The 24,471-nt window shown below is 40.5% G+C and overlaps 1 protein-coding gene, 1 non-coding gene and 1 pseudogene across 2 annotated transcripts in view; 1 reads left to right on the top strand and 2 right to left on the bottom strand.

Moving 5' to 3' along the window:
- The window catches only part of Ano2 (anoctamin 2), a 352,538-nt gene that overhangs the window by 320,459 nt on the left and 7,608 nt on the right, over positions 1 to 24,471 (bottom strand). The window lies entirely within an intron of this gene.
- On the top strand, positions 4,827 to 5,094 carry LOC124982148 (mitotic-spindle organizing protein 1-like; annotated as a pseudogene).
- On the bottom strand, positions 8,987 to 9,093 carry LOC124984165 (U6 spliceosomal RNA). The gene has a single exon (XR_007108620.1). It is a non-coding gene; the product is annotated as a U6 spliceosomal RNA (small nuclear RNA).

Below are 24,471 nucleotides of genomic sequence, written 5' to 3' on the forward strand. Positions count from 1 at the left end.
TACCTTAGAGAAAAACCACTCAAAGGAGAAACCAAGCCAAGTTAAAAACCAAAAATAAGCCCAAATGACTGGGAATACAAATCATATCTCAATAATAACCCTGAATGTTAATGGCCTAAACTCATCAATCAAAAGATATAGACTGGCAGAATGGATTAAAAAGAAAGACCCAACAATATGCTGCCTGCAAGAGACTCATTTCATAGAAAAAGACATCCACAGACTAAAGGTGAAAGGATGGGAAAAAACCTACCATGCACATGGACTCAGTAAAAAAGCAGGGGTTTCCATCCTTATATCAGATAAAGTGGACTTCAAGCCAAAGTTAGTCAGAAGGGATAAAGAAGGACATTTCATACTGCTTAAGGGAATCATAAATCATGAAGACATAATGATAGTAAATATTTATGCCCCAAAACATGGTGCATCCCTGTACATCAAACAAATCCTTCTCAATTTCAGGAATCAAATAGACCACAACACAATAATTCTGGGTGACTTTAACACACCATTGTCACCACTAGATAGATCTTCCAAACAAAAACCAACCAAAGAAACCATAGAACTCAATAACACAATCAATAACCTAGACTTAATAGACATATATAGAATATTCCATCTATCAACGAGCGAATTCACCTTCTTCTCAGCAGCACATGAAACCTTCTCAAAAATAGACCATATGTTATGCCACAAAGCAGCCCTTAGGAAATGCAAAAAAATAGAGATACTGCCTTGTGTTCTATCAGATCATAATGGACTGAGAGTAGAAATCAATGACAAAATAAAAAAACAGAAATTACTCCAACACCTGGAGACTAAATAATATGCTATTGAATGAATCATGGATAACAGAAAACATCAGGGAGGAGATTAAAAAAAAATTCTTAGAGGTCAATGAGAACAACGATACAACATATCAAAATCTCTGGGACACCATGAAAGCAGAACTAAGAGGAAAATTCATTGCATGGAGCGCATTCCAGAAAAGAATGAAAAGTCAACAACTAAATGACCTGACATTATAGTGCAAAGCCCTAGAAAAAGAAGAACAGAATAACAGCAAAAGTAGTAGAAGACAGGAAATAACTAAAATCAGAGCTGAAATCAATGAAATTGAAACAAAAGAAATAATTCAAAAAATTGACAAAACAAAAAGTTGGTTCTTTGAAAAATTAAACAAAATAGACAAACCTTTAGCCACACTAACAGAGAAGGAGAGAGAAAACTCAAATTATTAAAATCCATGATGAAAAAGGAAGTATCATGACAGACACCACTGAGATACAGAACATAATAAGAAGCTACTTCGAAAATTTATATTCCAACAAAATAGAAACTACCGAAGACATTGACAAATTTCTAGAGACATATGCTCCTCCCAAGCTGAACCAGGAGGACATACACAATTTAAACAGATCTATGTCAAGCAATGAAATAGAAGAAGTCATTAAAAACCTACCTTCCAAGAAAAGCCCAGGACCAGACGGATTCTCAGCCAAGTTCTACAAGACCTTCAAAGAAGAACTCATTCCAATACTTCTCAAAGTATTACAGGAAATAGAAAAGGAGGGTACCCTACCAAACTCATTCTATGAAGCTAATATCACCCTCATACTCAACCAGGCAAAGACACATCAAGGAAAGAAAATTTTAGACCAATATCCTTGATGAATATAGATGCAAAGATCCTTTAAAAAATATTGAAAAACCATATGCAAAAACATATTAAGAAAATTGTGCACCACGATCAAGTGGGGTTCATCCCTGGAATGCAAGAATGGTTTAACATCCGTAAATCAATAAACATAATCCATCATGTCAATAGACTTAAGGATAAGAATCATATGGTTATTTCAATTGATGCAGAAAAAGTGTTTGACAAAATACAACACCCCTTCATGCTCAAAACACTAGAAAAAATAGGGATAGTAGGAAAATACCTGAACATTGTAAAGGCTATTTTTGCTAAGCCCATGGTCAACATCATTCTTAATGGAGAAAAACTGAAACCATTCCCTTTAAAAACGGGAACAAGACAGAGATGTCCTCTTTCACCACTTCTATTCAACATTGTCCTTGAAACTCTTGCCAGAGCAATTAGGCAGACTAAAGAAATTAAAGGAATACGAATAGGAAAAATGGAACTTAAGTTGTCACTATTTGCTGATGACATGATTCTATATTTAGAGGATCCAAAAAACTCCTCCAGAAAACTTCTAGACCTCATCAATGAATTCAGCAAAATAGCAGGCTATAAAATCAACATGCATAAATCTAAAGCATTTTTATACACAAGCAATGAAACATCTGAAAGGGAAATGAGGAAAACAACTCCATTTACAATAGCCTCAAAAAAAAAATAAAATACTTGGGAATCAATCTAACCAAAGAGGTAAAAGATCTCTACAGTGAAAACTACAAAACATTGAAGAAAGAAATTGAGGAAGACCTTAGAAGATGGAAAGATCTCCCATGTTCTTGGATAGGCAGAATTAATGTTGTCAAAATGGCCATACTACCAAAAGTGCTATACATATTCAATGCAATTCCAATTAAAATCCCAATGATGTACCTTACAGAAATAGAGCAAGCAATCGTGAAATTCATCTGGAAGAATAAGAAACCCAGAATAGCTAAAGCAATCCTTAGCAGGAAGAGTGAAGCAGGGGGTAATCGCAATGCCAGAACTTCAACTATACTACAAAGCAATAGTAACAAAAATGGCACGCTATTGGCACCAAAATAGACAGGTAGATCAATGGTACAGAATAGAGGACATGGACACAAACCCAAATAAATACAATTTTCTCATACTAGACAAAGGGGCCAAAAATATGCAATGGAGAAATGATAGCCTCTTCAACAAATGGTGCTGGGAAAACTGGAAATCCATATGCAACAGAATGAAACTAAACCCCTATCCCTCACCCTGCACAAAACTCAACTCAAAATGGATCGAAGACCTCAGAATCAGACCAGAGACCATGCATCTTATAGAAGAAAAAGTAGGTCCAAATCTTCAACATGTCGGCTTAGGATCAGACTTCCTTAACAGGACTCCCATAGCATAAGAAATAAAAGCAAGAATCAATAACTGGGATAGATTCAAAGTAAAAAGCTTTCTCTCAGCAAAGGAAACTATCAGCAATGTGAAGAGAGAACCTACAGAGCGGGAGAAAATCTTTGCCACTCATACTTCAGATAGAGCACTAATTTCCAGAACATATAAAGAACTCAAAAAATACACCAAGAATACAAATAATCCAATCAACATATGGGCTAAGGATATGAACAGACACTTCACAGAAGAAGATGTACAAGCAATCAACAGATATATGAAAAAATGTTCAACATCTCTAGTAATAAGAGAAATGCAAATCAAAACTACCCTAAGATTCCATCTCACCCCAATTAGAATGGCAATTATCAAGAATACAAGCAACAATAGGTGTTGGCGAGGATGTGGGGAAAAAGGTACACTCATACATTGCTGGTGGGGCTGCAAATTAGTGCAGCCACTCTGCAAAGCAGTGTGGAGATTCCTCAGAAAACTTGGAATGGAACCACCATTTGACCCAGCTATCCCACTCCTTGGCCTATACCCAAAGGACTTAAAATCAGCATACTACAGAGATACAGCCACATCAATGTTCACAGCTGCTCAATTCACAAGAACCAGATTGTGGAACCAACCTAGATGTCCTTCAATTGATGAATGGATAAAGAAACTGTGGTAATATATACAATGGAATACTACTCAGCTATAAAGAATAATACACTTATGGCATTTGCAGGCAAATGGATGAAATTGGAGAATATCATGCTAAGTGAGATAAGCCAATCTCAAAAAACCAAAGGACAAATGATCTCACTGATAAGTGGATGATGACATATAATGGTGAGTGGGAGGGGGGCAAGAAGGGAGGAAGGAGGGACCGTATAGAGGGAAAAGAGGGGTGGGAGTGGTGGGGGGAAGGAAAAAATAACAGAATGAATCAAACACCATTACCCTATGTAAATGTATGATTACACAAATGATATGCCTTTACTTCATGTACAAACAGAAATAACATGTATCCCATTTGTTTATAATAAAAATGAATTTAAAAAAACAAATAGATATCTAGGGATATGAACATTTTTTCATATACTTGTTGGCCATTTGTTTTTCTTCTTTTGAGAAGTATCTGTTTAGTTCTTTTGCCCGTTTATTAATTGTTTTTTGTGGAGTTAAGGCTTTTGAATTCTGTATATATTCTGGATATTAATCCCCTGTCAGAGGAACAGCTGGCAAAGAACTTCTCCCATTTTGTAGGCTCTTTCTTTACATTCTTGTTTCCTTTTTAATTTGATGCTGTCCCACTCATTGATTCTTGACTTTATTTGGTTTTTTCTTACACAAGGGAAATTAAAATCAAAACTACATAGAGATTTCATCTCACTCCAGCCAGAATGGCAATTATCAAGAATACAAACAATATCAATCCTGGTGTGGATGTGGGGGCAGGGAGTGCACTCATACATTGGTGATGGGACTACAAATTGGTACAACCACTCTGAAAAGCAGAATGGAGATTCCTTAAAAGAAAACTATGAATGGAACCATCATATGACCCAGCTCTCTCACTCCTCAGTATTTATCCAAAAGAATGAAAAACAGCATACTAGTAGAGCAAATTATATTCCATGCTTGTTTGATTAAGTCAAAATGAACTTCAGTATCATGTATAACTATAATACACTAATAAAAACATAAATAAATAAACAGAAGTTTCCAGCAAAAAAATAGAAGACCAAAAAAATGATCCAAATGGGCCTCCACTATGGTGAGTGGCAGTGGCACCAAAGCATCAGCAGCAGTGGCAAATCTGAAGGCGGTGAGGGAGAACTTGGATGTTCTGCTCGAGATTTCAACAACTTTTAATACTGTCTTGGATATGGAAACACTGTCTATTCGTGTACAGTTTTGTGAACAAAGAATTAACCCAAAAGTTTTATTAGCATTATTAAGGAACTGTGCAAGGCAAAGCACTAAAGGCTGCTAAAAATATAACCAGCCCACTTTCTGGAGAAATCCTGAGGAGCTCCTAAAGAGGGTTTGAAGACTGCATTGTAGTCAAGGATGTACAGTGAAATTATTCCAAGAAGCAGTGTAGAAACATAGTCCTTTTAAAAAGAATTAGAAAACCATAGCTTTATAAATCAGTAGAAGGTGACTTACAGAGAGAACTATCAAATGTGTTTGCATCACATCTTACTTTTTTAAATGGCCCTAATGTGTTTGTTTTATGTATTCCTTACTTATAGCTCTGATAGCCTTACATTTTCTAAGCTATCAAATGTACACATCTGCTGTGCCTGATTCAAGTATAGTAGAACCCATCAGTAGTGATGTGTAATAGTTATGACTTATTTACATTTCCATTATAAACTTTGATTTTTAATTGTTTATGCACAATAACTGTAGATTTATGTTGTATCAAGCTGGAAATTGACAGGATTTTAGTCATCATTTGTAAATTTGTATTTAGATTCCTAAGTATACCAGAATCTTGTTTTTAAATGTGAGTATAGAAAACATTTCTTTCTTGTAATCTGCTTCTTAACAAAGAATATTTAGCTTTTAAACAGTTTTGGGGCAGTCAATACTATGAACTAGATCATTTTGTAATGACTGAAAAATCAAACTTCTAGAAATATATTTTAGTGCTTAGCTTAGTATTTGTAATTTGCATCATTTACATCTAATAAGAATATTAGTTGAGAACATTTTTCTAAGTTTTATATCCTATAAAGTTCTAAAAATGATGTGTAAAATTAAACATAACCAACATGCAAATTTTCTTTTTACTTTTAAGGCATAATAGTAATCGGAATGCTTACCTAATAAATACAGAGTGGATGTTTAATAATAACTAGATAGGTGGTGTGTCTCAACAAATATGTAACATTTTTTGAAGAAAGAAGAATTTCTAGTCGCTAAACAATAACTGACGAAATGTGTATCAGGAATTATGTCTAAACTCATTTTGTATATCATTATTCTTACCCTTAAAGTTTTAATTCATCAACATGGTGATTCAAAACTAAATTTTAGAAAATTTAGAATGGTATTGGTTCTGTTCCTGTATCAGTATCTCAGTGGAATTATTTTTGCAAGACTAAAATGAATTTAATTTCATTTTATTATTTCTTCAAATTTTAGATTTTGTAAGATACCATTTAAATGATGGTACAGGCATTCATTCTTCAGTAGTATTTTTTGTTGTTCAGACAAGTTGATAAATCTTATTAAGATTACTAAAGAAAATAGATCCTTTTTCTCAAACTACAAAATGTGTACATACTTCTAGACTATAAGAGTTGATAATTTTACTTGTGATTTTATAGATTAAGTTATCTATACATGAAGCAAAGTAGGAAAATACATTGGGAAAGAATTATGTTTATAGAGGCCTTAATGGCCATATTTCTTAAATGTTTTTTTGGCAGCACTGGAAATTAAACCCAGGGATATTCCACTGAGCCATATCCTATTATTTATTTATTTATTTATTTATTTATTTATTTATTTATATATGAAACTGAGTCTGGCCACATTGCCCAGGCTGACCTTGAACTTGTGATCCCCCTGACTTGGTCTCCAGGATTATAGGTTATTAGCTGGGATTATAGGTGTTATGTCACTACTTCTGACTTTAAACACATATCTTTAATGCATACTTAAGTAATATTTAAGAAATAAAACAAAATGATTCAATGCAGTGTTATGCATGTTGTCTCTGACAAAACCATTTTGATGATATTCACATGTACCTTTGATTTAGTACATGCTTCTGTGAATTCAATTGTATTTCCGTAGGTTATCAATAAATATTAAGATGCTTATTATGTGTGATTGAAGACTACTTAAAGATAGGTTATGTAATTTACAACTAAAGTTGAGATATAAAATGGAATACTTTTCCCCAATGATGAGAGGAGACAGCTATACTAACATTGTGTCAGGTTTTAAAACAAAGTTGGCAATTCAAGTAAGTGTGAGATGATACTTTTCTGTGTTCAAATAAGAGTTTCTTTATGAAGATCATTATCATTGTGCAACTTTTATACATGTTGTTTCTAAATATTTTCCAATAACTGAATCAAATACCAGTTTTTAAATATTCAATTAAAATTTAAAATTATAAAATATGAACCAAATGGAAATCTTAGAACTGAAAAATGCAATGACTGAAATAAAAAGTTTACTAGATGGGTTCAATGACAGAACAGAGGCAACAGAGGAAAGAATCAATATACTCAAAGAAATCAATAGAAATTATCTAATCTGAACAACTAAGAGAAGGAAAGATTAGAAACAATGAACAGAGACACAGTCCTGTGGAACAATGCCAAAACATCTAATATTAATGCCACTGAAGTTCCAGAAGGATATAAAAATGAATACAGTGCAGTAACAAATATTTCAAAATACAGTGACTAAAAACTTTCTTAGTGAAAGACGTAAACCTACAGAAGAGAAACTTAGCAAACTCTAAAAGGCTAAACTCAAAGAAATCCATGCCCAATCACATCCTAATCCAACTATTGAAAACTAAAGAAAAAGAAAAAAATCTTGAAAGTAGTAAGATATAAACAATGCATTGTTTATAGGGAAATATGATTGGAATGACAGTAGATTTCTCATCAGGAACTATGGAGGTAAGAAGGTAGTAAAACATTTTGAAAATGCTAAAAGAAAACAATTGTCAACTCTGAAATCTAGATCCAGATTTCTCAGATTAAGGAGAAATAAGAAAATTATTGGCAACACAATTGTTCTAAAATAATTGCTAATGAAAATTCTTCAGACCGAAGGAAAATGTACTGACAGGCAAAGCAACTAAGAACATCAGGAATAAAGGAAGAAACACCAAAAAATGGTAAATATCTGAGAAAATAAAATATACTATTCTTTTTACTTCTTTAAAATGTTTGGCAGTTGAAAAATAAAGATATAATATATTCTGATAGCATTTTCAAGTTACATAACTATAATACATGAGGCAACAAAAGTGGGGAGATTTATAAGATAGTAAGTTTTCTACACACCTCCTAAAGTAGCTAAGTATTTACTCTAACTAAGAAAAAATAAGTGTATCTTTTATAAGCTGTAGGGCATCCCACTAATAAAATCATACATAGAGATGTATTAATAACTAAATTCTCCAGGTGATCCTGATAATGCTCACATTTGAGAACCAGTAGACTATGGGAAAGTAGAACCTTAAATCTAATTGAAATCCTGATTCATATTCACTTGTTACACTGAGTGAGACTCCAGCTTTAAAAGATCCAGTGGATAACTTTGGCCTAGAAAGTAACTATAATAAGAATTGGAGCAATCATAGAGCTCAAGCAGTGAGCAAGTCAATAGACCTGTTCCTCATTCCCACAGATGAGTGAAGGTGTAGCTCTTTCATTCCTCTTTCCCTCCCCTGGACTAGTAATCAGGCTGGAGATTAAACAATTACACCTCTTGGTTTCTGAGGATCATCAATGTTCTTTGTAAAGAACATTCCTTTCCTTGATGGGAAGAGTTGAAGGGTTTATTGTCTTTGCATACCTGTTGTTGTGGGAAGAATTCACTTGGTATTTTTGGGCCTTTGTTTTCCCTTCTAGATGGTCAGAATGAAGATGAAAACAGGATCTCTGGAGATGATAGATGATTAATAGGAATTTAAAGTAAGTTGATAAATAACATTTTATAGGGATATTACCTATCTCTAAAAACAGTAGAAATTTACAGTAGTAATTCAGATTACTCTTTTCTTGCAAAGAAGAGAAATAATTTCCCCTATTAATAATTTTTTTTATTGTAAACAAATGGGATACATGTTGTTTCTCTGTTTGTACATGGCGTAAAGGCATACCATTTGTGTAATCATAAATTTACATAGGGTAATGTTGTTTGATTCATTCTGTTATTTTTTCCCTTCCCAAAAATATGGAACACTTCACGAATTTGCGTGTCATCCTTGCGCAGGGGCCATGCTAATCTTCTCTGTATCATTCCAATTTTAGTATATGTGCTGCCGAAGCGAGCACCTTATTAATAATTTTTAACAACTGGATCTCAAAGAAATGAAATCCCTTGTCTGAAGCCCCAACTGGTTAGAATATGGGTTTATAGAGAAGAAATGGGAAGGTTTAAAAAACTATGCATTGAAAAAACTAATTCAGTAAGAGACCATGAAATAAAAAATCTCAAATTTAAATAATCCAAGGTCTAGACCTCTAAGGAAAATTCAAACTGAAAATACACATACAGGAACTCTCTTACCATAAATAGGGTAATAGAACATTGAAAATAAAAATCACTGTTGGGGGCTATGCCATGCAGACTCGCCAAGATGGTGCCTGGCAGCCAGCCAGAAGCTGTTTTGATCACATCAGAGGTACACGTGCACAGGTGTTCCCGAATGTTTCTGCTTGCGCCTGCTCATGACTGGACAGCTGGCTCCTCGCCTGATCTCAACTGACGTGGCCCTCCCCTCCGCCTCCTGGAGGGAATATAAGCGGGCAGTAGATAGAAGGCAAGGAGCAGCAGCTAGCAGAAAGAAACGGAGAGAAGCCACTAGCAGAAAGGAAGAAGAAGAAGTGGCAAGCAGATAGAAGCAGCGAGTAGGGGCAGCGGCGGAAGGCAGATCGCACAGCGGAGAACTGAGAACACATCTTTAGGTTGCAGATCACAGATCGCAGTGCGCAGGACACATCATTAAAGCACCTTAGGTAAACACACCTTTAGTTCACAGGATGCAGGATGCACCTTTAAGCAGAAGCAGCAAAACTAAGAAGACATGGATCTCTGAAAGTGTAGTCTCTCTCTCTCTTAAGCAAAGTCTCTCTTTCCAATAAGCAAAACTATCTCTCTCTCTCTCTCTCCTCTCAAAGCAAGTAAACCTCATTTCCTCTATCCTCTATAAACAAGCAAGCAAGGAAGGAAGCAGCTCAGAAATAGAAGTGACTCAGTTTCCAGTCTACCACCCATCAAGACCTGTGCAAATTGTTGCTGCAGGCAGTGACAAATATCCGCGGATTTGGTACCGCAAAGAGCCAGCAATAAATCACCTTGAGAGTGACTGAAAAACAAAAACAAGAGCTTAGGAAGGAGCTTTGAAGAAGTCCAATATTTAGAAATCAGACAGAGTAGAATGACTCAGCCCAGAGGACTCAGACAGAGAAGCTCTAGGAAAATCAGGAAAGCCCAACAGCATGGGAGGCAGTGCTTCAAACAGGAAGAAAAGGCTAATGTGCTGGATGATGCTGAAGACCTACAGAAGCTGAGAACTGAGAAGTTTCTGTTCACATTAGCACCTACTAGAGGACCCTGATCATCTGTGCAAGCGCACCTGGGGCAGAGTGGGAAAGTGGATAGGAATAGGATAGGCGAGAGGTAAAGACGTGGGAATTGTTAGTAGGAATGACTTTGGAGAAAGTCTGTGAGATATGGATACCCATTATAAAATGCAGTGATTAAGACAACGAGGTATTAGTGCAAGGATAGTCAAGCAGACCGATGGAATAAAATGAAGTTCAAAAGCAGACCTACACATAGATAGACACCTGATTCCTGACAGGTAACTCTACAGAGCATTGAGGGAGAACAATCCTTCAGTAACTGATATTGGGTCAACTGGATATCCAAAAGAGGTAAAAATTAGCCTTAACTCATACTTCATGACATGCAAAAACCACAAAGAAGAGAAGTTATCAATTCTAGGAGGACTGTAGACCCAAATATAAAAGGTTAACCAATAAAGGTTCTGGAAGATAACATTAAAGAATATATTCATGATTTGGATAAGTGATAATTTCTTAAACAGGAAACACAAAGCCCTAATCACAAAGAAAAAGACCAACAATTTGGACTAAAATAAAATTAAGAACTTTTGTCCACCAAAAGACACAAGTGAAAAGAAAAACCACAGAATGGAAAGATTTTTGTAAAACATGTATTTAACAAAGGCTTGAACCAAGAATATATGAAGTACCCCTTCAAGACAAAAAAGAAAAAGAGGCAGAAAAAGAAAGAAAAAAAAAAAAAAAAGAAAGAGGCAGAAAATCCACTTATTTTAATGGTCGAAAGACTCAAATGGGCAATCCAAAGGTCTGGAAAAAACATGAAAGATTTTCATCTCATTAGTCATTAGAAATACCACTACCAGAAAGTTTAAAATAACTGATGATACTAAGTGTCTGCAGGATATAGAGACACAGGAACACTTATAAATATAAATTGGTACAAACACTTTGGGAACTGTTCAGTAATGTCAACTAAAGCTGAACATAAATTTACCACATGACCCAGCAGTTGTACTCCTTAGTATACCCTTTAGAAATGCATTCACCCAGACATGTCAAAGAAGAGTCATAACAATGCTATTCATAATTGCCTGAAACAAGAAACAACCCCCCAATGTCCATCAACAGTAGAATGGGTAAGTAAAATGTTCCATATTCAAACAACAAAATGCTATATAGTAATGAACAAACTGCTACTATACCCGATATAAATGAATCTCATATACTAAATATTGATTAGAAAAACAGACCAGCTACATACTGTATGTTTCCATTTATACAAAGTTCAAAACAGGCAAAGCTAATCTGTGGTGCTGGAGTTCATAAGGCATGAGCTTGGGTTGGGGGACATGACAAGGAGGAGACCGATGGGGGATTCTGGAAAGCTGCTGAACACATGTGCCCACTTAGGAATATTCACCAAGTTGTACAATTGCAATTTGTGCACTTTTCTAATATATGTTATACTTCAATAAAAGTTTATTTTTTAAAAAGCCTAGATATGAAGGAGGGAAGAGTGAGCAGGTCAAAGATAGAGGGGGTAGTAGGGTTGGAAGCAGGGTTTCTAAAAAGAGGTTGGGCATGTCCAAAGCTGCAGCCCATTCTCTGTGCCCAAGCTGAGACTCCACAGTTCTTCCCAACACAGTGGCCATGCCTAGTAAGCGCCCAGCAAACCCAGGAATTGAAATGACCATCTCTGGGTGACGCTTCCAGCTTAGGGACTGGCAAATCTCTCTTTAATAGTCATTTCTAACCACACTTCAAAGGACTAGAGACCTTATGATATTAAAAATTCTAACATCCCAGACAAATAGCCAATTTAATTTCCATCTTCAGAGAGGAAACAGAAACAGCTTTTGAACAGCATTTGGGTTAAAAGTTGGCCCCCCCAAATCACATGGACCCTCAAAGACTGTGGATCTGAAGATCTCAGTCAGATACGTCCATTACATAGGTCCTGCTTAATCTCCAAAAGCCTCCATTTCTACAAAATGAGAATAATAATTTAATAATAATTGCCACCTACTTCACAGCAGTCTTGTTAAGAAAACACAAGTCTGCATGTACTCAGGTGACCAACCAATGTTTGTTCGCTTTCTCCTCCCGCTTCCCTGAGGAAGTAGAAGGTTCTTAGAGGAGAGAAGCAGCTCTGTTTTTGCAAAGAGCTCTGCAAACTAGGGATGTAAAGATCCCTCAGATTCCAGACAAGTGTTCTTAAAATCATGCAGTCTATTGGCATGGAATTTGCCAGTCTATAGGACAGTTAATCCCTCTTCCTTCACACAGTGGTCATTCGTATTGTTCACATGGGTCTCTGTGTTGCTTCATGAACTGAGTGTACATACTCTTCCCAGATCAGGGAAGCAGGACAGGGCGGGGCATGGACAGAGCAGCACAAGTGCGTGCGTCTGTGTTTCAGGCTGCAGCTGTTTATTTCCCCAGATGAATTTTAAAATCACTCCAAATTCATCAGCATCTTCTGAGGCACCCAGCTAACAAGCAACATGTTCTACATGGAGTTGTGATAGGCAGGAAGGAAGAGAACTGAGAAGGGGTTCAGGAGGTGTGAATTCAGTTTCTAAGCCAGTTCCACCTGCCACCCAAGTTCTGACAGTCTCTCAAGAGCAGCATTCAACTCTCCTCACATCCCAGCCTGGATCTCAATTTAATCATGGTCAACCAAGAGCACTGGGGGGCGGGGGGGGGGGGGGAGGTGCAGGAGGCTCTACCCAACTTCACCTAGCTCTGTGCAGGGTAAAAAGTATGGAAAAATGTAGGCGCACTGAGACATCCCCTTGAAGACAGAGTTGTCTGGATCAGGCATCCATTTCTGAGCTCCTCTCCATCACAAGAGACCTAACTTTTCATGCCTAATACTTAGCACCCATCTAGGAGGGGAGAAGAATTTTAAATGCTTTTGTGAACTTGAGTAAGTTACTGAACTTCTACAGGCCTCCATCTGTAAAATGAGACTTGAATTAAAGACTCTCAAAGGGCCCTTCCAACTCTGACTTTCTGAGTCATCAAGGGCTTACAATAAAACAAAGTGGGGGGCGTAAAATAAACTCTCTCCTTTAAAGAAAATGAGGGAAGCATTCATTCTACCTCTGCATTGAACCCATGGCCTCTGCCATCGTGGCACAGCCCCTTCCCAATGATGGGGCCTGGACAGGAAGCGACCAAGCACACAGCACGGCCCCCACCCCCTCATCTGGCACCGGGTCACTTCATCTGCTGACTATTTAATTAGAACTGGTGATGGCTGTTTGCAAGGCCAAGAGGGCAGGAAGGCGTCTCCTTGTTCTCTGCTCAGGAGAGCCAGAGAAAACCGAACAGCTGGGACAGGTCTCCGTCTAGGTCATTCCCCTGCTGGAAGCACTTTGATGGCTTTTCATGTTCATCAATTCAGACGTTCTCCTGGGGAAGGCCTTGGCTTTGGATGGGGTGGGGCCCGCTCAGCAGGGTAACTGGCTTTCCCCATCCCATCCCATCTCTGTTCACATTTCCGCCCCTAGCAAGGCTGCATTGGTGGATGCAAAAGGGACCTGGAGATGTTAGCAAACCCAGGCAGGAAGTAACAATGAGCAGATTCAACCTGGAAAAATGTGGCCGATGCATCTGGGGATAAATAATCAGAAACACAAATACTCAGGTGGGAGGGAGATGCCTGGAACAGGAAGCAGCCAGACAGCATTTGGACAGGAGCTTGCAATGTGATCTAGTGACAAAGAAATTGCTGGGGGATTCATGAGCTGGACGCATGGAGGTGATACCCCAACGAGAACAAGGAAGGAACAGGGGTGGGGCCAAGCAGCTGTTCTTTGCCTCCCTGGTGGCCAGGACCAAGTGGACCAAGAGGCTGAGATGGCAGCAAGAGTCTGGGTCAGACTCTAGAAAACACAGGACATATTTTCTAGTGTGATGGAGATGTTCGAAGGCCTGGCTCATGGACAGCCTATTCCAGAGGCAGATGGTGGGCAAAATGACCTTCAGACATCTGAGGCACAGGAGTTGTGATTCTGCAAAAAGTGGGGCACTGACAGGCATCTGGATGCACACAGAGATGGAGGAACCCCAACCACTAGAAAACCCTGAAACTCAAGATATGGGGAAAGTCACATGGCCTATCCTGAATCAGAGAGAAAGCTGAGAAAAGAGCTCTGATCTGACAGCCAGACTGCCCCCTCCCCAGGCCCACACGGAAGATATTTTCCAATCCTCTTGCTGCTCCATTGCCTGAGATATGGGAGCCTCAAGATGAAGCTCCTGAGACAAATCTCTACGTACATTAGACCCAGCGGGGCTAATCAAAGGCATGCCTTCTGATCTACTCTTTGCCATCATATAGTTGCTCTGGAGGGATTTAGGTTAGACCTTAAGAAGAACTTCCCTCCTGAGTTTTGAGAGGCTGCATGAGTAAGCAAAAGAGACATTCTGTAATCTCTCTTTCTAAAGTGGGTTTATAGGCTGGCTTGTGCTTAGCGTTGTATAAGGAAGAGGTACCCTCTTGAACTAAAGCTCAGTAAGAAAGTTTTAGTTTTACCTCATTTTAAAACAAATTTGATACCTGAAGTCCAGGTTCAAAAGCAGTATAAATTAGGTTGTTTGTTCATGAAAAAGGGACTCACCGTAACAAGCTACATTGATACATTTACATTTTTATGTGAATTTTTAAAATGGTGTCCAACATAGTAAGCTAGACTTCTCGTTCAAATCAGAACACAAAAAATGGATGACTTATCCAGGGGCCCAAGAATACAGAGATCTCTATGATTCCAGGTGAGTCTTCCCTAACACTACCCAGCCTCTGGGGAAGGTGTCTGCTGTGGGGGTCTTACTTTGGAGAGATTTCCAGAGACTCTAGGAAGAACAAAGGGGAAAAGTAGCTTTCCTGCTGGCAGAGTCTCTCCAGGGCACGTGAGCAATCAGGCAGGAGCTGGTCTCGCTCTGGTCCATTAGCCAGGCCAGGAGAGAAAGGAGGAATAAGTAGGATCGAAGGTTATATCTAATTCATAGGCAGGTCATCCTGGAGGCCAGAAAAACACATGTTTTTGGTGGATCTTGGATGTGAGATGAAGGAACTAGCTTCTAACATATACCAGGTGCCACAGTAGGCACTGGGACAAGCATTATCTCACATCATCATTTGTTTCCTTAGCAAATATTAAGTTCCCTCCATGTGACATGCCTGTCTTCTTCAAAATAACTCAACCCGATTATTTTTACAGATAAGAAAACTGAAGTGATATGAAACATCCTATGATTCATACAAGGTTATGCATCACTTACTGGCTGAGCTAGGATTCAGATTCGATCTGGCATTCGAACGGGGTTTTCAACCAGAACGTTCGCCTTCTGAAACCCACCCCCACTCCACCACCCTTCTTTCCAGTCATTACATTCAAACAGTTAGGATGTGTCTAGAAACACATGCACATACAGATATGGATATAGACACACTGCGAGATCTGTGCACACAGTTTGCAACTACCCAAACTCATAGAGGTGACAGTACAGATAAGCCACAGCCTGGAGGGAATTACACTCTGCATTTGCGGGAGGGAGATCCCAGCATATCTGTGTAATTCCGCCTGGTTTAGGCTCAGATTAATGACTGAATTAGCTTCCATTTCCTGAGCATCCTAGCAGCAGGAAGGAATGACCCAGAATGCAGAAGATGAGGGGCAGATTAAGTACTTGCCCTCCATAATTGGCCCCTGCGTGGAGTAAACCTGCATGTTCTCATGGGCAATCTTGCATGACCCCCTGCAATTTCCTGCCTTCTGTTTTCTTTAAACACTGACCTCCCCAAATATACCCATCATGTGATCATTCTCCTCCTTTATCCTGGGGCTCACATGAGCCTCTCTGCACTTAGGGGTGTTCCATCCTAAATGCTGCCTGGTTGATACAGCATTAGGCTCCAACATAAGCAGCTTATGGAAGCTGCAATAAAGGAAGGGGAGCTTTCGAGGGTCATGTCCCTTGCAAAAGGGAAGAGCCAGCCAAAATGGTGTGGTTTCCAGAGCTCTGCTCCACCTGTCGATGCCCAATACACGATCAACTCAAAGCTTTGATTGCTACTGAAAATGCAGCTGTAGCAAACACAGCCAGACTAAAGAATCTGAATGAGAGACCTGAGGTGCCTCTGAAGGAGGAGGTGAGCACAGAGGAGGGAGGCTGAGCACGTCCAGGACAAACGTCTCCTGGCCCCACCATCATCTCTCCTGATGCCCAGCAGGAGGAGTGAGCAGGACAAACTTCCAAGGAGCATCCCAGCCCTGCTCCCAGGGGGGCTGACATTCCACACCAACTATTCTGCCCTCCCTCCCAGAGACCCAAGGAGACTCCAGGAACTACGCAGCCCTGACACTTCACAGCACTGGGTGATCTCTCATGACTCGCAGTGTCATCCTTGTCCCCAGCCTCAACCTCCTGGGAACACTTGCTGCCTCTCACCCTGCCTGCTGGTTCCAGATCCACCCAAGTGTCTGTCCTGAGCAGATTGAGTCTTGCCACAAACACAGCCTGTGGGTGATTAGAAGCTATTTGCAGAGATCCAGCAGTTCCCCATACCACAATCTCCCATCGAGTCTGACAGGAGCGAAGACCGGGCCAGCAGAACAGAAGGAACAGGTGAGAAGGTTCAGTAGGGAAGTTCAGAGCTTTTCTGTCTGGACAAAGTGGAATCCCATTACCAGAAAGGCCCTGAGGACAAGCCAGGGGTGGTAGAGCCACTCCTGACACAAGTCCATGAGAAATAGTGTCTGTAGGTTTTTTTGCTGAAGGATTTTATAATCAGATCAGGGAGAATGGACTAACACGAATGCAGCCATCATCAAAGCCACAACACAGTACCCATCCTGCCCCACAGAATTTGCCCACTAGTACAGAGTCAGAGGGTGTAGAAGATAAACAGGGAAGGAGAGACGTGGCGAGAAAGGAAGGGTGGCAAGACAGAGAGAAGAAAACTACTAACAACCTTCAGTGCTCAACTTTGGTGACCCCAGCAACAATGGACCAGAGGACAACCTGTGCTGGGGCTCAGTTCACCCACAGGTCTCCCAACCACATCCCTTTTCTTCCTCTCTTCTACCTCTACCCTGTCCTTTGTCAAGGACAGGTTCTATCTTTTGCTGCCCTCAGTCCTCTTCTCTGGCAGGTAGCTCTGTGAGAGCCCCAGGGGCTGCAGATTGTTTTGGTATTTTCTCCCCTGATTGGAGAAGGAGATAAGAGAACCAAGACCCCACTGCTACTGAAGAAGTAGGAATAGGAGAGGGCATGCGGGGAGAGAAGGAAGGGCCTCCTGAGAGGGCCAAGGAAAAGTCAAGAAGGGTTCCCTCTACTTTGGAAAGCATTCCTGCCAACCCCCATACCTGGACCTCTTCCTTCTGGAACAACACTCCAATGCACTGTCTTTGCTAGAAGCTAAGTTTGAGTCAATTCAACAAATAATATTGAGTATCTATTATGGGTCAAACACTGTCCCCGAAAATGAATACAACACAATCCCTATTCTCAAAGTCTTCAATCTATCCAGGGACAAGCAGGGCTCTAGATGAGGTACTAGGTGTTTAGGGAACGCTGCCCAACTATGAAACAAGAGGCATCAGATTATGGACAGGTATAACATAATATCAAACAATGCTTTTAAAATAATGAGAAAGTCCCTTTTCAATAATCCTGCAAGGATAAGGTCTCAGTTTGATGGCAAGGCCTCCAACCTCTCTGATACTAGCTAAGCTCCTTAACAAAGAGTGAACAGTCTCCAGCCTCAGACCCTCTGTAGCCAACAGTGTCCACCTAGAAATCAGCAATGTCATTTTGTTTCTGTTGTGCTTATTTTTGTAGTCATTGTCTATTTGTTATCCAGTGACATGGGTTCTTCATATTTTTTTTGTACCCAGAATTAAACCTGGGGTTGCTTAACCACTGAGCCACATCCCCAGCCCTTTTTATTTTTTATTTTGAGACAGGGTCTCACTAGGTTGTTGAAGGCCTCACTGAGTTGCCGAAGGCCTCACTAAGTTGCTGAGGTTGGCTTTGAATTTGCCATCCTCCTGCCTCAGCCACGGTGGGTTTTCCATTGCTGATAGAAAAAATATTCCATTTTAAAGCAAACCTGTTTCAAAAGTGAGCCAAGTTAACAAAAGCATTCAGCAAATAACAGTAGAGAAAGTAGAAAATGGCTATGCCTAAAATCATGACACTGGTAAGAAGTGATACTGAAAATCATAATGATGGGATCCAAATTACTGAAAATTGTGAATCCTTTTGCTCAGGAAACAGAGAAAGAAAAATTAGCATATGTGTCTTGAATAGTTAACTCCCTGTTGTTGTTTCTCTTGTTTCCTAACTAGATAGTGAGCCTCCTCCCTTTGGGGATGCTTAATCCATGCATTAGGCAGTTTCATTCATTCAGAATTACAAAGAAAAGTCAACTCAGTTCCTACAGTGGGGAAAAAAATGGAAAATTAAAACACAGAGGTGGACAGGGTGAAAGAACCAACTTGGGTTTATTTAATAACAATTTAGTTTATGAAGTATTTTACCCTTGGAGGGTGTTGGCTACAGATCTCAGGTAAGAGAATGGACCCAGCATGGCCAAGAACCTTACACAAAGACACACATCAGTGAAGTCAGTCCTTCACTCTCCACACCCGAAGTTCTTCCTTTTGTGTCACACAGCTGGCGAAGTCCAGGTGTGGAAGGGCAGAAGTCATCTCCCCAAATTACCACTCATTCTCTAATCTTCTGCACGCAGAGCTGGGACCCCCAGACCCTGATCACAAGCCATGGTCTGGGCGTGTCCTTCCTAACTCCACAGTGCATAGTGAGAACTGTACATAGCAACACACACAACACGGTAACCAAGGATGGGCAGTGAGTTCAGGGAGCCAGCAACAAACCCATGCAAACTCCACAGGCCCCGGGGCTTCTGCTCTGAAGCCTTTGGGGGCCCCTGTGTTTGCACCTGACAGCAGAAAAACACAACAGAACAGCACACCCATCAAATCCCACCCCTAACTTCCTATTCCTGAAAAGGTGCTAAACCCCACAGGCCCTCTCTGAGGCCTGAGCAGCCTTGACCCTACAAAGGCCTGTGGATGAGCTAAGTGTAAGTTCTCTGGGCTGTAAGAGCTCTGAGAGAAGGAAGGAACACAGCTTGAACTGAAATATCCAAGGCCAGACAGATCCTAGCCCATGACACTGGAGAATAATCCTTTCCTTGGTGAGAATTCAACCAGGCATTTATAAGAATACCAGCGGTCATCTAGTCCAGACCCAAACCCTGACCCCTGGACAGCTGGGCTGGACAGAAAGTCCAGCAGCGGGCCATAGCAGAATGGAACGTAGAAGATGGGACTGCCAAACCAGAAACACCCTAGAACTGGTGTTCACATTCTAGAAGGCATCAGAATGGACCCAGGGTTCTCTAAGAGTCATAAATGACAATATCTATCAATCTTGCTGGAAGAGTCACACATTCTCTGATTTATTTATTTATTTATTTATTTATTTATACATACCAGGGATTGAACCCAGGGGTGCTTAATCACTGAGTCACATCCCCAGCCCTTTTTATTTTTTTTATTTTGAGACAGGATCTCACTAAGTTGCTTAGGGCCTCTCTAAGTTGCTGAGGCTGGTTTTGAACTTGCAGTCCTCCTGTCTCAGCCTCCCAAGTCACCAGGATTACAGGCATGCACCACCACACCTGGCTATATCCTCTGATTTTAGCTGAACCCCTGTGTGATTCAAGAGGGAGGAGGGAAGGCAGGTTCTCCAAAGTGCACCTGCCCTATTCTGTACACAGTGACACGGCTAACCCTGTGTGCTTTCTTCCTTTAGCTTCCATTTTAACATCAGTTTGTTTTCTCTTACAATCACAGTACACAGACGAGGGAAGGCTGGAGTACATTAGGTGACCTATAGCTTGTGTTGGTGACCTGGTTGTAAACAGAAGCACTATCTCCTCTGGAGATCCATTTTCCCCTTGGTTTATCCAGAACAGGGTCAGCCTTTCAAGCAGCATACACCATTCAGTGCTGAAGTCACAGAATGGCAGAGCAAGACAGGAACTTGGAGACCCACAGAAGATGTAAAGGGTCTTAAAATATCAATATGCTTAATTCCATCATTTGAACTAGAAACAACTTAGAAGAATCCATATGGTTATGTGACAGAAAAAAAAATCACAACCTAAACTAAGTTATAAAGTTAAACACGATCAGCCAATTCTACATCTTTTCCATGAATGTTCTTTCCTTCTCTACACTCCTTTTCCCTCTACAAGTACTTACTGGCAGACAAGGAGTAATAACTTCCAAAGATTTAACAAAAAGATATGTAAGAACAAATTTCAATTAAGGAAGTTATCTTTATTAATGTAATTGTTTAATAAATTGGGAAAACATTATCTTCTTTTTTAAAAATTTTTGGTATAGACTATCCCAATCCAAGACTGTCATAGACTGTCACAAGACTGTCACAATTTGAGAGTCCTTGATTTATGCCCAACTTTCTCCTTTTTCAGATGGGAAATCAAGATCCAGAAAGAAGCCAGGGGGTGCAAGAGCAGAACCTCAAACCTGCATATCCAGTGCTCAGCTCACTTCCTGGTTGGGTTGTCATACCAAGGACCAAATCACACATTTCCAAAGTGCAGCTAGCCATGCTGGCCCTGAGTGGCAGCTGTAGTAAGTAGGAACTCAGTTGATGTCAAGTGACCCACAAACTAAGCCCCTGCAGAAAGTCAACTCAAGGACCGCTCTGAGCCAGGCAGTTCCCAGACAGCAGCTGGGGTTGTCCCCATCTGGTCTCTCTTCCCAGGCAGCCAGGCAAGACTGCCACCCACTGTCTGAGGCTTCTCCTAGGTTTGGGGGATGTGGTCAAAGGTCTCCTTTTTTGAACCATGGAACCCTAGGACAGACAGATGAAATATATGAACCACTTCTCAGAATGCTTTTAAATGTTAAAACAATTATAAAGGCTAACAAAGCAAAATTTATGGAGTTATCAAAATTTTTAACAAATTTGTGATAGAGTAATATGCTTACTTCTTTATCAGTACATTAAATAATAAGACCTAGCAACGCATATAAAAGGTGTCAGAATTTGAAAGTAGAGCTGAATGTAAATGTTTTTGAAGATCTGTGCAACAACTACCATATGACACAAATCTATGTATCACTTCCATTGGTGACAAAGTCATAGGACTCATACTGTAGGGTTTTGTCTACATCCTCAATTGTAGTAACTGCTAAATTTTACTTGACTATTGATTAAAATAAAGATGCAGCTTCCTCCATCCAAGTTTATTAATTCTACCCCTGAATTCCATTCACAAAAAAAATAAATAAATCAAGATTAAGAAGCCCTGTTGCTGCCACATGGTCCCAAGGTCATCAGTGACAAGAGGAGCAGCAGTAGTACAGAGACTCTTTCTGCAGTGAAGGGGCACTTCAGCAGCCCCAAAAACCACCTTCAACATCTGTCAAGCACCAAATAGAACCACTGTGTTTATCTTCACACCATAAAGAGCCAAAGACTCTGCCACACACCACACCCACTTCAATTAAACCTTCTAAATGTGCATGGTTCACACTGGCCTCTCAGCATCCTGAGGGTGAATCCTTTCTGGAGATGAGATAAGGACAGGGAACACAGTCCATTCCCCTCTGTGGGGACCCCCAGCATCTGAAGCAGGAAAAAGGAAGGTGATTTAGCCAACAACTCTAAGGCAGGGTCAGGACCTCCCCAATTCACTCCCCTACAGGATTCTCTCCAGGGCACCTTTAGACCTCATCATGCGATTCTCCCCTATCCATTCTGCCTCCCCTTGAAGATGGGGACCATGTTTCTTTCACTTCTGTGTTATCAGCTCCCAGCCCAGCACCTGGCACCTAAGAGGTGCTCCATAAATCACTAAAGCGGAAGAAATCAAGCCTGAGTGTTGTGACCAGTGCCACCAAACTCTCAGGTCCAGTGAGGGGCAAAGGGGGATTGGAAAATAAATATTCACAAACACAGATTTTAAAGAGTAAGCAGGGATCAGGTGGAGCTCTGATCTCTGATGGAGATGCAGATCTAAAGAGTTATGCCAGCAATCTTTATTTATATATGTCTCATTATCAGGATAAAGACTACACAACCATTATTCTTTGTATTCAGGAAAGTTACAGAAACTAGGACGTCCTATGTAACTTTTCCACAGTTGCAATCCACAGTTGCAAAGTGCAATGTTAGGAGTTTGTGTAGCTCTCAAGAAAGTTCTCAGTTACTGTAAAGCAGGCAGGAACTGGAGTTGGTGAAACTTTACACTTGTCTAGCATAAGAGTTCCTTCCCTCCCAGGAGCTGTGTGCCTGAGATCAAGGTCAGAGCTTATACAGAGCTTCCTCAAGCAGGGAATTGCCACAGCAGGTAAGCATCCTGTGCCCTTGCACAGAAACATTCCCAGGCACTGGGCATGCCACAGCCATGAGGTCATCAGAGATCCCCAATCTCAGTCATTGCTCTCCCATCCTCTGTCACCACTTCCACACCTGAGAATGAGACTGGCAGTTTCCTCCTGGCAGCACTGTCCCTTTTGAATGTCTTAGCTGTTGTAGTGAATGCCCCAAAAGCCTCAAAGACCTAGAATTTTCAAGTGACAAAAGGGAACTTCTTTCTAAATATGTGTCTTAGAGCCCAAAACATCCAGCAATGCCACAAAGAATGATTGGAAGGACTGAGACCAACTTCCCAACTCTCTCTTCACCAACTACAGAGGCTGATGTAAATGCATGTAGGAATCAGGAATGATATTCAAGATATCTGACAACCAGCACAGCATATTTTAAAGTCAAGAACAGGTCCCAGTCACAAACACCCAGTATGGTCATAGCAGGAACATCAGGAGATACAAGCAGGAAGGTAATAACTGAGCTACAAGGAAGACAGACCTAATAGAAGGGAGTTAACTCCCTTGACTAATGTGCTTACATAGGCTTCCTATCATCAATGGTTAATTTGATTAAGGCATTAACTGGACAGTGACTATGTGCAAGTCAATATCTTCTCTCTGGATTTCAGTTACCACTCTGATGGGATTGAAAGAAACTACCTCAAACCTTATAACTCCAGAGTCCTATGATTCCATGTCTCTCATACATATCATGTATCATTTACCAAACAGTCTCTGGTTAACAGAGAAAATCGGAAAAACACACAGCCAGTGGAGATGGTACCCAGGCCAGGTCCCTTAGCAAGGACAATTGTAACATTCTGATCTGTGCCCTCTGGAACTGTAGGATGGGACATGGCAAATCAAAGCCCAGATTTGATTTTAGCCCCTTTTGAGGGATCCTGTAGACCACCAGCAATGCCCATCCATAAATGAAAGATGCTAGACATAAACGGCTTGAAAAGGGGCCCCAACCTGCCTCCCTTTGCCTGCTTTTCACTAGACCCACTGCCGAATTTCACATAATTCTTGGACAATGCTTATTTATCTCTGTGTCTGAGTGAGTACACAGACCAAACACCCCTCAGGTGAGTCATTTTAAGAGAATGGGAGAAGTAGGAATTGGAAGACCTAGTTTCAAGGCCCAGCTCTGCTATTCTTCAGCTGAATACAGCACTTCAAGTCCCCTAGTCCATGGGTAGGGCCAGAGCTACCCCACCTACCTCAGTGGATTTGCTAAAGTGAATGTCAAATGAGAAGATGGAATGCTTGTTGTTTTGCTGCTGTTATCATCATCATCATCATCATCATCATCTCTTTAGAAAAGGAAATAGACACTTACCTGGGTTTGGGGGCTTGACCCCCTCCCTTGCTTTCTTCTGCCTCCTCCCCAGGTTGCCCCGTTCCTGCCCTTTGAAAGCTGATCCTGCCTGCCCACCTGTGGCTCGGTTCTCAGCTGTGTGGTCCCAAGGGCAGGGCTACCGGGGCTGTCTTTGTTGTGTTACTGAAGATCCCTTGGGGTAGTTGAGAAGCCCAAGCCTCCAGATGCTGCTTGGAGGAGGGAGGTTAGTGGGACAGGAACACATCCAGGGCCAGAGGGAAATCATCACATTCTCCCCAGTCATTAGTGCATGTTAACAGCAGTGTGGCTGCTACCCACACTCAAGAAAGCACA

This window comes from Sciurus carolinensis, chromosome 4 (genome assembly GCF_902686445.1).
Source record: "Sciurus carolinensis chromosome 4, mSciCar1.2, whole genome shotgun sequence".
Lineage (NCBI taxonomy): Eukaryota > Metazoa > Chordata > Mammalia > Rodentia > Sciuridae > Sciurus > Sciurus carolinensis.